The 17,554-nt window shown below is 36.5% G+C and overlaps 1 protein-coding gene across 4 annotated transcripts in view; it reads left to right on the top strand.

Annotated features, from left to right (window-relative positions):
- Positions 1 to 17,554, top strand: part of LOC127964516 (beta-1,3-galactosyltransferase 1-like) — a 140,184-nt gene that overhangs the window by 54,628 nt on the left and 68,002 nt on the right. For 3 of the 4 annotated variants that reach the window (XM_052564734.1, XM_052564735.1, XM_052564736.1), the window contains exon 2: positions 13,542 to 13,597. The gene's annotated coding sequence lies outside the window, so the exon portion shown is untranslated. Of the gene's footprint in view, positions 1 to 13,541; positions 13,628 to 17,554 lie in introns of all 4 variants that reach the window. The other variant, XM_052564738.1, reaches the window with a different exon arrangement.

Genomic DNA, 17,554 nt, shown 5'->3' with positions numbered 1-17,554 from the left:
ATGTTATTTTTATATCTTTTCCCTAAGTGTTTGTAATTTAATTAATTGTGTTTGAGTTTTTTGGCTTTGTTTTGTGTGTATTTAATTTTAGGTTTAGTTTAACTTGAAGCTAAAACATGAGAAATGCAGCACTGGCAATACTTTAGTTTTAGTTAGCCGCTGTTTTTGTTTTTGAAACACTTTTGATATTTCTAATTTTAGCTCAAAACATCTAGTTTATTAAATGGTTTAAAATCTTAGTTTAATTGTGAATGTACGTTTGATCATAATGGGAATTTTATTTTTGAAAGTTTTCTCAATGTTCTGCAGCAAGTACAGTAGTAAAGTTAAAATATGTCAGTCAAGCATCCAACTAAAGTATTTCTGAAAAACAAAAATTATAATAATGAATGATGCATAAATAACATTACTGTGCTAATGTTTTGAGAAAATTATAAAAGTTCAAGTTCAAGTTGAGCTTTATTGTCATTCCGCTACATGTGTGGACACAGTGGAACGAAATGTCATCCCTCACAGGACCACGGTGCTACATAAATACAGACCTACAACAATGAAGTAAAAAGTCCTAAAGTAAGTTATAATACGAGGCCGTTGAATGCTTGAATCTGATTGGTTGACGAATGTTCTAAGGTGTGCAATTATTTTCAGGGAAACACACGGTGAACGTAATTCCAGTCAGCTCTGGACCACATTATATGTCCATATCACTTGCCCAAATGATTTCTGTTATTTCAAAGCTCTTACAACAGCACAATAACCAAAACCCACAACAACACTGGCCAGACAAATAAATATAGTAAGCAATATGACAAAAACGACAGCTCATTTCCATGTTTTGCCACATAATTACGTTTTATTATATAAGCACATACTCTATCTCTCCCTCACAGATGCACATAACGTTACATAACTTACAGTACAGAAACATGCACACGCTTGTTAACGATACTCTGGGGATTTTATCAGTAAAATAGTTTAGCAAATTTAAAGCTAGATGACATCTCTCACAAGCGAGGGAACAACGACACTGGTTGTGAAGAAAGTAAACTTAAGAGTTTCATTGTTATTAAAGACGCTGCTGCCGAACAATTTTGAGAGACAGACTCTTAGAGGTAACTCACAAGCTTAATCTCTCTCTCTCTCTCTCTCTCTCTCTTTCTCTCGCTCTCTCTCTCGTTAAAAACTTGTTTATTAGTCTGCTATAAATGGCTCAAACCTCTGTTACTAGGTATAAAATGAAGTTTTGGAACTAGCAACAGAGGCGGTGGAAGAGATTTAGAAGAAATGAATCCTAATCACAATAGCGTTTCAAGTACAAAAGACAGTATTAAACTCGCTTCGCATCTTGGCTGCATCACGATCTCGGATGTACACATTATTTTCTAATAATTCAACAGCCCGGAGTCAGATATTCCTTACTTAAAAAACCTAAAGAATGTTAGTCAAAGTTGTGAGAATGTTTCTGCTGGCCTCTGAGGTCTGGCACTTCATTGCCAACAAGTTAACTTCCTCAGTGTCTGTCAAAGCCCAAAGTTAATGTACGTAAGAGGGCTGTTGAGGAACGTAATTGGTTTTTGAGGACTTAATTGCATACTGAAGCTGTCAACAATGTTTCAGTGTACGCCACACATCCATTAGGGTGTCTGTTAGGAAGAGGAGACTGGAGAGAGAGAGAGATGGCGAGAGGGAGAGAGGGAGAGCGTGTGGAGAAAATAGTATGAGCATTTAGCTGAGGACCCGGTGAGGAGCTGCAAACATTCCCTGCTGTTATCCATCACCCCAGTGTCATAAGAAATGCTGATGAAATCTGTCTCTCGTGTTGAATAGATCTGCTTAGAACAGCAAGATTCGCCATGTGTGTCCAGGCTAGTTTATGCTGGTTTGCATGCCTGTGCAGCTGGTTTACCTAGGAAATGTAAGCTAATTTAATTCTAATGCATGCATATGAGGCCTATTTATTCCTGGTCACTTCAAACATTTTCTCTGATCTGATAGCTATCTGATTTGTTAAAATGTTTCCATTTACACTTGCCCACATAAATGTGTCTAAGTAAAATGGATATAAATCAGATTTTCAATTGCTGCTCTAAATGCAAAATGAATGGAGTTCACGTCAACGAAAGGAACAGATAGGCGCTGCATTCGATTCATTATCAGCTAATTTCAAGATCATAGACCACAACAGGAGATAGAGTGGCATCAGCACTGAAAAGATAGGTTAGTCTCACTACTTTTCATGTAGATGATTGTGTTTTGCGTCCGTGTCTTTCGGTTTAATGTATGGAAGTTTGCATGTGGACTTGCTGAAGAGATACTCATCTACTCATCCATGGTAATGCTTGTTGAATTAGCACTGTCATATTTGACCATAACATGCCATATAGCCTATAAAACACTCTCACACGTTTGTTATTTTAATATTTTAGGAGGAGAAAAATTTGCATGTCTGGTTTCAACAACCAGATGAATTTACATAGGTCCAGTTTTGTCTGGTATGTGGCCCAGATCACTTCCTGAAGTCATTTGAGTAATTGGATTTAAAGGTGCCATAGAATGCATTGATACAGTATTTTTATTTAATTATTTAATTATTCTCTGATGTCCCCGTAGTGTGTATGCGAAGTTTTATCTCAAAATACCCCACAGATAATTTTTTATAGCTTCTTGAAATTGCCACTTTTAGGGCATGAGCCCAAATGTTCTGTTTATGTGTATGTCTCCTTTAAATGAAAATGCGCTGGTGCTCCCGCCTCCCTTCCAGTGTTGCCAAGTACGCGGTTTTTCCTGCATACTTTTTTTTTCAAAAATGAAAGTTAACCACCATGTCCTCAGTGGTCTATGGAGACTCCTATGTTCGCTGGTGCATCCCAACACACACACTTTTAATGGCTCTTTGGCGCTGACATTGTGCCTCCAGCAGCTACAGCAAGAGAACAGTAATGGCAGACCGCAGTTTATCACTCACGGCTGTGTATATGCTAACAGGGCAGAGAGCGTCACAAATGGGCAGGTCTTTCACCGACTCTGTCTTCATAGTCAGGAACTGCTCGTGTGGAGAGACTGTTTATGATTTTTTGGAATTATAAAACAATAAATAATGAGTGACTGGATTTTTACCATTATAGGCTGGTTGTTTTCACACATTGTGGCCAACTTATAAAAGGGATTTTTGCATTCTGTGATGTGAGACAAGAATAATTTGTTTTTAAGTGACTTACCCCCAGTTTCACAGATAAGGCTTAAGCTATTCCCAGACTAAAATGCATGTTTGAGCCGTCTCAACTGGGAAATATCTTCCTCTGACATAACTTAAAAGCAGTCATTTTTGTAAAAGTTGCTTAAATATCTTAATTTCACTTAATGTCTAAATAAGAAGTGGATTAAAATCACTGCAATAATCACAGTGTTGCTTGATCTTTATATCACAGCAGTTTTGTGATTTACTTTCTAACTATGTGCTTTCTTTGTAACTTTTACAACGATTTTGCATTCTTACTAGTGTTAATAATGAGGACTCGGTGTCCGTCCCAGCTGTGAACAACTAGCCACAGCTCTTATGTTCATCTTGTGTCATTTTGATTTGTTTAGGTATCCAGAACTTTCATCCCTTATGGGCATCTGTGTAATTGCTTATTTAAGATGGCAAATTATTTTCTCAGTCTAAATTGAGGTAGTAATTGTTAGTAAGGGATACCATTTGTGACTAAATGCTGTTTTTTCCTTGACTAAGCACATGGTCAGGGCCGATGTGTGAAGGTGGGCATCTGCCTGTGTGAAGAGCATGCAAACAAAACACATCTTCATTTCCATTTAATGAACACAGTAATGGCAAATTGGGTAGTCTAGATCACTTAATGAGGAGCATTAGCCTAGCCACTGAGACGCTAATCAACCCTATTCACTGAGAAGAAAAAAGTGCATTCAAATCAGATTGTGATTGGTCCATTTACCCCTGACCTGAAGTGTGCTTGCTAATTTTAAAGATATATTCCTATTGGCTTCCTCTCAAACGGCTCGCTGTGCGCTCACTGCGCTGTGTGTGAGCGTTTGCCATATGTCTACAGGAAAAAAAACTTTTGATTTTGTATGGCTGATGGTGGATTTCTCAATAAAAGCTCTAGTTTTTTATCACCTCTGTGCTGATTTTTACTGTCTGATTAATGGTGAGAGCTCAAAGAAAGCAAAGTGCTGTAAAACCAGTCAACCATTCTGATTAAGCTAAAACCCAAGACTAAACCTTAAGCAACATGATTGATTATTTATTTATTTAGCAGAGATGTGACCTTCTCCTGTTTTATTTTTAATTCAGTGGGTGACGTCAAGTTATCATTATGGAACTAAAAAAAATATTATTTTGTTTTTAATTATAATTATTATTATTATTTAAGCAATGATCGTTTTTTCATATTAATGCAAATAGTAGTAATAATAGATTATTTTTAATTGTTAGATATTTACAAATTACATATTATCTTTTTTATTTTGCATATTTAATATTATATATATATATATATATATATATATATATATATATATATATATATATATATATATTAATCTATGAATAATAATAATAATAATAATAATAATTATTATTATTATTATTATTATTAACATCAGAATTTGCCATAATTTGCAGTCCAATTATATGGAAAAATGTCTCAACAAATAGTGATTTTTTTTTTTAAGTTACCAGCACTTTCAGTGCTTTTTCAAGATTGAGTTTGCCCTCAAACTTTATAAATTATTCTTCAGTGCCTGATCTGAAACAGAAGTATTGTCTGGTGAGTTATGTAGTAGAGAGGTGAGAGAGTCATGTACAACACTGGTTAAGTGGAAGGTCAAGTTGAGTGAATTGCATTGTGGGTTATTTGCTGCAGTTTTTTTTAAATATAGGTCATGCGGCTAAAATGTGTTCAAATGAATGTCTCAGAGTGTGTTTACTCTAGATTTGCCAGGGATAGGAGATCAGAGAAACTCAAACATTTCTCAAACTAAGTTATCTGATGTTTTGCAATCCTCATTTGCATAGTTTGTTCCTCATTAGAGTTAATGCAAACTAAGGAAACCGACAATATTAGGTGAGATTTTTTTGTTTGTTTGTTCATTCCATAAACATGATACATTTTTTTCTATCTTCATTAAGAAGCACAAATGATGGTCTCAGTAAGATACTGTTGTGTTCCAACAAGCATCTGCATCGTTTAATATAGTTAGTTTAGCAATAAATTGCACTGACGTCTTAGATGAGATTCAGTAATTGCTTGATTGGAGATACATTGAATGAAAGGTCTGCTCAGCGATGATTTATAAATATCATAGTAATTAGGCTTTATTAAAGTGCTTAGACGTCTCACGTAATCAAGAGAAGAAGCACATCATCATTATTGTCAACTTCAGTTTTCTCTGCAATGGTTCCCAATTACCCAGTATCCAAATTATTTCCAAATGTAAACAGAAGTTTCTGTACAATGCAGGACAAAATAATTGGCCACCTGTTTTGTTATTGCTCATGCTGTAATTGTCTTTTAAATTATTTGTGTTTGGTCCCTTTGACTGTGAAAAGATGCACTTTATGTCACATTGTTCCTCCCTTTTCCCTTGGTTCTGAATGTAAGAGAAAGGCCAGATTAATAATGCATGACAAGAAAGCTTAAATGCAACAACAAGCACACACGTTTGTGGAAATAGGACATGATGAAGCTGGATCTGTCCCAGCATTACCTGCCAGGAACAGTTACTCAGCCGAACATCTCTCAGCTGGATGAAAAGGCCTGACGAATGCAGTTCCCCTGTTTTGATGTATTTTAGGAAGTTTTGTCAGAAACCTACTTTTAAATAACCAATATCCAATAGCTTTTTGTTTACCTGTCAGTCGTGATCCATGATTGGGTGGTGGTATCAGTGGGAAGGGCTTCCTTATTCAAATAAGCATTTGATTGGACAAAAAGTTGTATTCACCCATCAGGTTAATGACGAGCCATTTTCCAGAAGAGAAACATGCATTTTTAATGCATATTTATTAACTTTTGTTGAGTGCATTAGCATTTATATGACCTCAACCTAACTGACATGAACTAAAAGCCACAAAGGTCTAGTTTTTTTTTTTTTGCTAAAAGGGAGCAGGAGGTCGCAGCTCAGATATGATTTTGCTATGCAATACTCTACTTCTCTATGTTATATTTTATTATGTTGCATGCCCTATTTTTCTGCCTCCGGAATAACCACTTGGCTATTTAATATTTTAACCATTTTCTCATTGACTTTACAGTAAGCACTTCCATTCAAAAGATTTTTCATTCTTTTGAAAGACATCTCTTCTGCTCACCAAGGCTGCATTTAAATTGATAAAAAAATATGATAAAAAACATTAAATATTATGAAATATTATTACAAAATTAAAATAACCGTTTTCTATTTGAGTATATTTTAAAATCTAATTTATCCCTGTTATGCAATGCTGAGTTTTCAGCATCATTCCTCCATTCTTCAGTGTCACGAGGTCCTTCAGAAATCATTCCAATATGCTGATTTGCTGCTCAAGAAGCATTTGTTATTATTATGAATGTTGGAAACACTTGTGCTGCTCCATATTTTTGTGTAAATCTTAGATTTTTGTGAGAAATCTAGATTTTTGAAAGAACCTCATTTACATGAAATAATAATAAATTAATAAACTAGAAGATATTTTTGTACCCCTAAAAGTTACATATTAGTACTTTTAAAACGGGTACCAATCACAAGCACCTTTTGGACTTATTTTCTGACAGTGTACCGTAATATAATATAACATAAGTCATACTGTCCATCATCAGGTACTGTACCAGTGCATGAGCTGCAGGCTGGAACATGAACAGACATGGAAACGGCTCTCAATTATTGCTCCAGTGCCCATATGTGGATCCCCTCGTGCTCTGACAGACATCCCATCATCGTCCAGCTGTATCACTGTCCATCTGTCACCAGACTCATGCTCTGACTGCAGAAAATCGAGTAATTGTGTAGCTGAGAGCAGGTGTGCCGTCCAGCACCTACATGCAGTCTGAGTCATGCTTCTCCTTTTAGATGAGCTCTCCTTTCCTTCCTGTACTGTTGCTTTTCCTCTTTTCAGTCACTTTCGTTCTTTCTGTCCTTCTCTGATCACAGTTCTGAGTTTCTTCTCGCCGTCTGTTATCTTTCTCTTCCTATTTTCAACATCTTTTTTATTAATATGCTTTTTCTCGTGCAGCCAGACTTTTGACTGTTAGCTTGTCTGTTTGGCACACATTGATTTCTTTCCTTTGTGGCCTACTGTATAACTGTATTTAACATTTAAAAAGGTTTCACAACCGTTTACAAGAACGGTGGCATGTCATCACAGAAAGATTATTGTATTATTTACAGAGTAACAAACTGCAAAACATTTCAGCTGAGGCAGAAGAGACATGAGGGAATTTCTTGGATATTTATGCTTTTACTTCTTATGTAGACCTGTTAGCTGCTCTTACTTTATTTCATGCTAACACAATCTCTCACCTGTGAATTCACTATATTATAATCATAACCACAGATGGCATGTCTGTTTCAATATAAAACGACATCCATCCTCTCCGTTTTGACTTTCAGAGGATCAGCTTTTTGTTTGGATAGAAAATCCTTAAATTCACTTCTAATGAGCCAGCTGTGCAATGCAGAACCGCAAGTCAAGGGTATCCAGACTTTTGTCACGGGAAAGAACTGAATGAGTGTAAAAGTCAGGAATATTGGATTTTATCCGATCAAGTCAAACTGACGATTTAAAATGATGATGCAGTGATTCTCCAGATTTTAGATCTAGTGTGTTGTATTTATTGTATAGTGTTGTCTAGCACATATATCAGTGCTGCAATGACTCAATGTAGCGATTTAAGTATTGATTATTTTTGTTCTATTAAATGGGGATAGTTCACCCACAAATGATTGGGTAACAAAGATTGTTTGTAGAGAGATACGCACAAATGTTGGTAATTCACACATACAACTTCTCTCTCTCTCTCTTTCTCTAGCTCAAAACGGCCATATTTGAGAAAAACAATTGTTGTTTGCATCAATGGATACAGCTGTCGCATTTAAAAAAAAAAAATATATATATATATATATATATATATATATATATATATATTTTTTTTTTTTTTACAGTTTTCACAAGTCAGTTGAAATGAGTAAAACAGACAGGTGTTCGTACATAACATTCGATATTTATTGCACCATTATTTTTATCCTGTACTTCAAGTATTATCTTTGTAAGAAAAGTGTGTTTTTGAATTTGAATTAGTGCTTATAACTCCACCTTGAAAATGCCAACTTTTCATCCGAATGCTCCTGACTCGCCATCACTGCTTCGGCTGCGAAACACTGTTCAGCTGTTGCGTCGCGTGTGTGTGTTTGGTGACGCTGGCGCGTGTGATGGCATCTGTGTAAAAACCCTGTCTCTGATTGGCTACCATGAGACACATGACTCTGCCTTAGCCAATCATAATTGCTTATCTCGTTATTAACCCACCTCCTCACTCGCTGTATGAGCCAGGGGTGCGTTCGTATTACATAGTTTATTAAATCAATGCATAGTAACGCAACGCATTTAACGTTCAGTAATGTTAACGGCGTTATAACGACGGGAAAAGTAATTAGTTAGATTACTCCGTTACTGAAAAAATAACGTAGTTACCTAACGACTTTTAAACGGCGTTATTCCAAACACTGGTGAACAGTAAACCTCACCTACTTTGATCTGATTGGCCATCACCAGGCTGAAAATGTCACTTTTAAACCTTTTTGTCATCCTATTAACAAGAACACCATGAGTAATGGAGGGCAACGGATCAACGCAGGAATTGAAACTACTAGGAGGACAGTTTAGTCGTTTCCAAGTATTGGGGAGGGACTCGTCCCCCTCATGTCTATGGTGGTTATGGACCTGATGTTTGAGATCCAAGTCAGCAAGTACTGGAAACTAAAAGGTTATCAACGAGTCTGATGCGATTGAACATTTTTCAGACTTCAACGTTGAAAAATATATAGTGTACGGGTTCATTTTAATTAGTAGCATGTCTGGTGTCTGGCAGAATGGCGGTGTTTATAGTGGTTAAAAATGATTTAAGCAGGTTTGTGTGTTCATGCAAACTCTACTGTAGTTTTCCCTGCTCAAATGCTGTGCTTTCTGTAGTGCCTTTGCAATTTGCAGTCATTTAGGCTGCATTATAGCTTTGCACAAATGTCTGCTTTTTCTCCTTTTTAAGGAGGAAGAAAAACTTCTGGCGAATGAATCTTGCATGTTTATTAGTCTTTTATGGCAGTGCAATCCACTAAACGACTTTCCTCGCACAGCCGTTTTACATCCAAGTGCTTCTATCTGTGGCGTATGTGATGTTGCCATCATTGATGTGACATTCAGGCCCATTGTGTATTCCAGCTAGGAGCCTGTAAGCAGTTTAAGAGCCGATTTCATCTCGGTGGGGAATGTCTGCCTATCTCTGGCCTGTCACTTAGATACCACCGGAACGGTAAATATGATTAATCTACCTCCTTAATTACCCTGCAGTTCCATGCCACCAGTCATCAGCTGTCACGAGCAATTAATATCTCTACAATAACTCTCCATCTTAGCCAAGTTTGGAAAAGAATGAATATTTCACTCTCCTAATTCTTTGCTTGGTTAATATCTGTCACCATTGAGCTGGCGATGCTTAGACGGAGAGGCGTAGCGCTTCGGTTTTCAAAGTACATTTTCATCCGGTCCGGTTTTCTCTCTCAAAGATTGGAGGAAATGAAACACATTCATCATTTCAAATGACAGTTTGTTTACAAATGAGTGCAGAGGATTTTATGGATGAGGACAGGGGTGTTGGAAAACAAAGACTCGTCTTCTGTTCGCTGATTGCGAAATGATCAATGCACATTAGCCCGGATGTGTCGCTCTATCTAGAGAAGAGGCTGTTACGGCGCTATAATGTGCATGTTTTCTCCGTCGCAGGCAGAGATGTATTAATCAGGTCAAAACTGTTTCATTAGAGAAGATTCTATCTGACCTTTCTGCAACAAGAATCGCAGAGCTCTAATTTCCTGTGAAATAGCACGCATCAGTAAGTCTGACATTTACATCGGCGGAAACCCAGAAACGCATACCGATGCCCGAGACGAGGCGTTGAAATGAAGCTGTGTGCAAAACTCAGACCCCGGAATGAGCCAAATTAGACTTAATGGGGAAGTGGATCATGAATACCATATTAATTAACACTAAATTATTGCTATAGCTGCTGTTCGCTGCGCCGTCGCACCAAGTAGGATTAATAGGATTCGAGCAGAATCAACTAAATAAAGTCTATAATGAGGTCATGAATATTTGATTTGCCAGCCGAATCAGATGTATTGTACTTTGTTTTGAGCGAGGGCCCCATCAGAAGGATGCTCGTCTCCATCATCACTGTAATCATCTGGAGGGGTGCTGGCTCTGAGTCTGTAGCTGCGCTCATCATATTTTCATGCTTAAGAGACGGGAGGAACAAACAAGGCGAAATGAATCGCATGATACGAGGAGAAACTAAAGGCCTTGCTGCTTCGCTGCTCTGTCAGTCAGTGACTTTTTGCATGAAGGGACATCTTAATGAAACTGACAAAGCACTATTACATCATGTCTAATGATCTAGAACAAATTCATGTGAGATAACCAAGTGAATATTTAAAGATGCCATGACCTTCCATGTTTGTTAGCTTTGAGGCTGTATTCTGTATTCACTTTTATTAGGTATGTGCATTTCAATATTTTCTCTTTTGAGATGTTGTTTATGGGGTTATACACACTTTCTTGTCTAATAAAACTCTTCATAATTAGACTTTTAGTATTATTTAGAAGTGTTCATGTTAATTTTAGTTTATTCAAATTAACTACTTAATAGTAATTTTATGTGCACTTGTCCTTTTTATTACTTTTTTATATTTAAATTTAGATTAATTTTGTATTTCTTTGCAATAATGTTTCACTGAAGTACTTCAGTTGGTAGCTACTGTAGTACTTCAACAGTTCTAATTTTCATGTAATTTTTATACATTTATGTTTATGTTAACATTTCCTTTTTTTTAATATTCAATTGTTCAAGTTGGCTTTAATAATTTTTTATTTGGTCATAATACTACTTCATCCAGTAGGCCTACTGCAATAGTAATAACATTTCTAATTTATTTATTTTTGAAAGTTTTTATACAATATTTATATTTTATTTTATTTCAGCTTCAGTTTCGATACCAAGTAGCAAATCATTATTCACTGTTGGTTAATAAAAAATCATAGAAGCGCATGATTTAATGTCTGCAATGCTTATTTAACAGTCGAAACTTAACAAGTGAAGTGCTATTTTTGTGAAAAAGCACATTAAAAATGTCTACTAACTTCACAAAAAAAAGTACATACACAAAAACTTAACATGAATTGCTATTGTTCAGCAATCCTGTTTTTATTTATTTTTTTGGCAACTGAATTTAGTAGCCAAATTTGGTGTGTTCGAGTAAGTTAATTTTAATGTGAAAAATAAGGTGTTTATAAATAACACTGATTTTGTGCAGGTCTTTGGTGGGATGTATGATGCTGAGACTATGTGACTGATTTTGGACACGTCTTGATAGCTTTCTACATCCAGATACTGTCATCTTAAAAGTAGTAGTGATGTGGAGTTATTACGAGCCGCACATCAAGCCTTTCCAGAGCATGGCAGAGAGCATATGGAATGCGTTCTCTGTACGGCTCTCACTCGTGTCCCTTTAAGATGCATCGCCTCCACATCCGTCAAAGCATCTCCGCTGCTCTCAGACAGGTCACAGTGGACCTTCCAAACAAAGCAGCTCTAATCAATTGTTCCAGTCACAGAGCCTGACAGACTCATAAAGGAATGCAACCGTTCATCTCTCATCCATCCTCCTTGTGTCATCTCCTCACCCACTCTATCACCGTCTCCCTGTCTTCATTCTTTCTGCCTGACTTCTTGTTTCCTTTCACTCTTCTGCTCTTGATTAGTGCTTGTTAGAGGACGAAGGTGTGTGGCCACCTATTGTTTTTGTACGGTAGCCTCTAGAACCATATGGCAGAAATTCATGAAATTTGGTTTGTGCTTCAATTTATAAAATCTCAGGATTGACCTATTAAACTCATCAGCGCCATCGACAGGTTAAAGTTGTATTTGCACTTACTTAACTATAAATGTACTATAAATGGCAAATTAATATTCTGTGTCTTAAGACAAGTTAAGGTAGAAAAAGTTCAATAAAACATCTTTATTGTATTTCTACGGGCAGCTGTCGTTGTTTGTCTTTGGCTCAACTGCGCGTGGATCGTGAGCTGTGTGTGTGTGGATTGGGCAAGGCTCAAAGGGTGGAACGAAAGTCTTAAAATTCAAATGAATCAAATAGAATTGACTCAGAAGAGACGCGGATGAATACACGCGTCGCATGATCCACAAATGCACATTTTAATCCCTACATGGACAAATTATGATCATTTTAAATACAAACTATAATGTTTGTATTCACAAATATGTCTCTATTTGAACAAAATGCTGCACATTAATGCAATTCTTAACTCTGCAGACACCGGTTGAAAAGCATTTGTTTCAGTAAAGTGACGCACATTCGCAAATTTTTCCAATTGTGTTCACTTTATTGAATTGCACTGGGCCTTGTTCGTCAGTAATTGTGTCTGTGTGTGGGACGTGAAATGCTGAAAACTGCGAAAATGAAGTCTCAAAATCCAAATGAACCGAACAAGATCGACTCGAACTAGACGTCAATTAATGCACGCGTGTCAACTTATCCACATATGCATGGGTTCCTTTTTGCATGAGCAATTTATGATATATTAATGCAGAACAGAACATTTTTATTCGCAAACATGTCTGTATATTTACAAATCACTGCACAATCATTTAATCCCGAATCAAATTGAAAGGCATTTGTTTGTGGTTCGTAAGATCCATGTATAAAATTGATATAGTACCTTTTGCGTGCATCTCTTAATCATTTTGAGTCTAATGTCATCCCATAGAAATGCATCCGTGCCACTAACATGCTTACTTGTTTTAGATTATCCATGTTGTTTACAGAAATCAGATGCTGACACAGTGGAAACACAACACTGAATACAGTTTTGGCCAATGATTTTGGCCTTACAAATCTGTTTGTCCAAAAAACTTTTATTTTTTTTTATATATATATTTTGGGTTGCATCACTGCTTGATTGATTAATGAATTGATAATCATACAATTTTGTTCATGATGCATTGCTGCAGTTTAAAAAAAAAAAAAAAGAATTGCCACTAGAATGTTAATTTTGGTCAATTGTAAATGTTATTAAAATGAGCTCATAACCTTTAAACGTCTAATCCTAAAATCATAATTCTGCTTATTATTTTTGGGACGTTAGTTAAATTAAAACATCCCTGCTGCTGCTGCTTTGTCCTGTAATTGCTGCTCGCAGCTATATATTTCTCTTCTTTTTCTGAGCTCCTCTCTAATAACCTCTTGTCTTCTTTCCACAGATGGTTGGAGAAGGGAGGAGAGACTTTTGGTACGGGAACAATAGGTCATATCTGAGGTACGATATAGTGGGATGCCTCTGAAAAAGGTTGGATTGCTTTTGATTGCTGCTCTCTGACAAAGTGCAAAGTTGTTCTGTGATAGAAAACAAGCTCTTGTTGGCTTCTATACTAAAAATTCTCACGTATATATATCAAAACTATTTTATAGTTGGACCCAATGTAGTTTTTGTTCATAGTGCATTCTTGTGTACTCCTGCTATCAAAAAATATGCCCCCGTTAAATGCCATTTTTATAGAAGCGAGCGCTTTGAAATTTGACCTTCAGATGTAGCTTTGTTATGTCTCATACGTTTTCTCTTGTGTTTTTCTCAGCGAGTGCACTGAGATACAGGAGTTAATTCAAAGGCCCTTTGAGTTTTCCACCACAAATTGAAGTTATTACCTCAGGGCACCGGACAAAATTACTCCCTCTGCAAATTATTTATATTTTTCAGTTTTAGAAATGAGCGGAGGATGCAGACTAGCTCTGTTTAGCATAATTCAGCAGTATTCACACATATAGTGATAAGCAGCAACCAGAAGTCATTTATTTTCAATGAGAGTTGGCAAGTTTTGCCAGTGTTAGTGATGTGTAGTGTTCAACTACAAAAGTTGAGAAAAGTCTTGCTTTATGCAAATTAGCAGTAGGAGTTAAGACATTGATACTCTAGGAATTGAATTCTGAGCAAGTTTGATTCGTGTATTCATTTTGTCCATGATTATGCATTTCTGCAGGTTACATTCAAATATTTTCCCTGTAGAATGTTACATTTTATTGCCAAAAACTAATAACTGTACTTCCATGTTTGGTCAGAAAACCATGGTATTTAAACTGCCAGTAGTTTTCAAAAACTGTGGTGAGTTGAGTGCAAGTTGGAAAGTAAGTTAGTAAGTTGGAAAGCCTACTACAATCAACACAATCACAGTTATGTGGGTGCTTCCAGCGATAAAATAGATGAAAATTATACTTTAAGCAAATTAGCCGCAATGTGGCGACAACCACTAGGAGTAAAGAAGGTGAAGCATGAGATCCATGTACTGAAACACTGAATAAATTGCATTTAGAGTGAGTTTGATTCATGCATTGATAATCATTCAGCTTTTTTGTGATGCATTATGCACTGCTGTAATATATACTGAAACATTTTCTGCTGTAGAATGTTACATTTTATTGCTGCGAAAACTGATTCCTTGTTAAATTAGAAAGACGTGCTATTTTAACGGGAAATCATTTTAAAAAAACTGTTTCAAGCTGATTGGTGCACCACACTGGGCAGCCCATTACAATTATCTGTATAAACAAAGAGATGTGGGCGTGTCCAGCAATAAAAGTTGAATGACGTGTTACTTTATGTTAATAAGTAGCAATGCTTTGACTACCAATAGGAGTGAAGACACTGAAGCATGTGATCCATGTCCTGAAATATTTTATAAATTGCATTCCATATGAGTTTGATTTACCAAATTGACAATGTTAATTGATAATCATTCACTTTTGAAGTTTGTATTGAAAACATTTTCCCTATAGAATGTCGCATTTTATTGTTGTGAAAACTAATTACTTGTCAAAATAGAAAGACATGCTATTTTAACTGCAAATCATTTTCAAAATCTGTGGCAAGTTGAATGCATCAAGTTGGAAAGCCCACTACAATCATCAATACAACCATAGAGGTGTGGGCGTGTCCAGCAATGGAAGTCGAGAAATGTGTTACTTTATGCAAATGAGCAGTGATGCGGTGAACTACCAATAGGAGTGAAGACATTGATACTGTAGGAAATGCATTCTGAGTGAGCTGGATTATGCATGGTGCACTTTTGCCATTAATATTCAGAATGTACATTTTTATTGTTGATTCATTGTCAAATTAGGAAGACATGCTATTTTAACAATGGAATGTCTTAACAAAGCAATCATTTTCGAAAGCCATGGCAAGTGGCGCACTAATGATGTTAGTATGTGTGTACGCCCCATTACTCCGAGCGTATATGAAATTACCACAGGGTACCAGCCAGATTAGAGGTTCATGTATTTTGATCTTTATTCAAATGAGGGTTTGAGAGATCATACTAAATGTGGCCATGTGGGATCATATAGTTGTAATGTATCAGGGCATATGTGATTCAGCAGTGTGTGTGTGTGTGTGTGTGTGTGTGTCATCGACACATTTTTATCCTGTGCTTCCACTAAGGAGCAATTAGCATTCATTAAACCGTCAGCCACACTTCACTGGGGGAGTGCTCTCATTTCACCATTTGATTTTCCTTTGTCTACAAATAGAACAGCACAAAGAGGACTCTGGCTTGGAGGCACAGTCTGTCAACTGGGAGTTTGGTGAAACCACTGGCGAACTAGTTGTGCTCATTAAAAACCTTCGGCTTTTTGTCAGTTGGTGAACTTTTGTGTGGATGCGAGGCTGTTGTAAGCGATGCCAAATATTGCATATGTTTCGAGTAAACAGACGAAGGTGAATGTTTTGTGTGCTGAAATGTGCCTGTTAGATGTTTGTTTTCTAGTAAACCTAGTGATTTAGTTAATGTGAGGTTACTTCAACAAATATTGACATCAAAATTTAAAGGTGATGTGTGTCATTTCTGTGCCACTTGCAGAATCAAACAGATTTGCAAATGTAATGCAAACACTTTCAAACAGTTGCCTTGACTACCCTAAAGGAGGTGATTGAGCCACTGGTTGTTTATGAGAAATTTGAGAATGGAAATTTGAATGACTGAATTATGCATATTGCATTATGCAACAATATGTTTCAAACAATTGTGTGCTACAATGTCACATGACCTTGTCACATTGCATTTATAATTTCTGCAAGTGATGTCATGATCTGTCATCATATATATTATTAAAAGTTATTAATTTGCATTTTATTATTAAATGTTGTGTAAAAATTTCCTTGTTTTTGGCTTCTAGAGATCAAAATCAGAGTTGATATTACTTCAGGTTCATTCTTCACACTGCAAATCATCAAAGTGTAAATTTGTGATAGCATACTACCATACTAAGCTTGCTATTTCTGCCGATGTGATAACAGTCAAGTCACATGCATTGCAGTTTTGCATATTACAAAGACACACTGGAAAACCATGCCTGTGGCTTCTTGCACATTTCAAAACACTTTGAAAGTGAAATATCCAGAGATTAACTTGATTCCGGCAATGTTTCATTCCACTGGTTATTGTAAAATATCTGAAGAAATTTAGTGTTACAGTACATCACTTGCTCATCAGTGGTTCCTCTGCAGTGAATGGGTGCCGTCAGAATGACAGTCCAAACAGTTGCTAAAAACATCACAATAATCCACAAGTACCCACACCAAACCAGTCCAACAGTTAACTTCTTCTGAATCTGTGTGTGCTGTAAGAAACAAATCGGCCGAGCTCTCTACAGTGAAAAGTCATGTTATCTGAATCAGGAGAGAAATGTGCACAGGTCCAGCACTGTTTATAAGCAAAAACAGCTCTAAAGAAGCATATCACTGGATTTTGATGTGAGAGGACAACGGGATGGACTTTCTCAATGGATGAAGTGGATTAGCTGTTTGGAGTGTTATTCTGATGGCACCCATTCACTGCAGAGGATCCATTGGTGAGCAGGTGATATAATGCTTCAAGTGATATAAAGTTCTCCAAATCTGTTCCTTAGACTAAAACAAAATCATCTACACAACATTTCATGAACTGCATTTTTGGGTGAACTATTCTTTTATTGACAATTTTTGTTGCATTCAGCTGGAAACTGTAGTGAATTATATTGCAATTTGGGTGTTGCAAAATGTAGATTGAGACGCAGCTTGGTTTGAAAAAATATGCACACTGTAAGAGTAGCATGTTAGTACACTATTCGCAAAGAACAGATGGCACTCCCATTTTCTATGTGTTTCTACTAGTGCTTGATAATTCATACCCTTCACCTTTAAATGAGCTTAGCTGTTTCTTCTTTGTGTCTGTGCTGTGGAGAT

The sequence above is a fragment of the Carassius gibelio genome, chromosome B9 (assembly GCF_023724105.1).
Source record: "Carassius gibelio isolate Cgi1373 ecotype wild population from Czech Republic chromosome B9, carGib1.2-hapl.c, whole genome shotgun sequence".
NCBI lineage: Eukaryota > Metazoa > Chordata > Actinopteri > Cypriniformes > Cyprinidae > Carassius > Carassius gibelio.
Note: the sequence above shows the minus strand (reverse complement) of the source record. Positions and strands in the feature narration are given on the sequence as shown.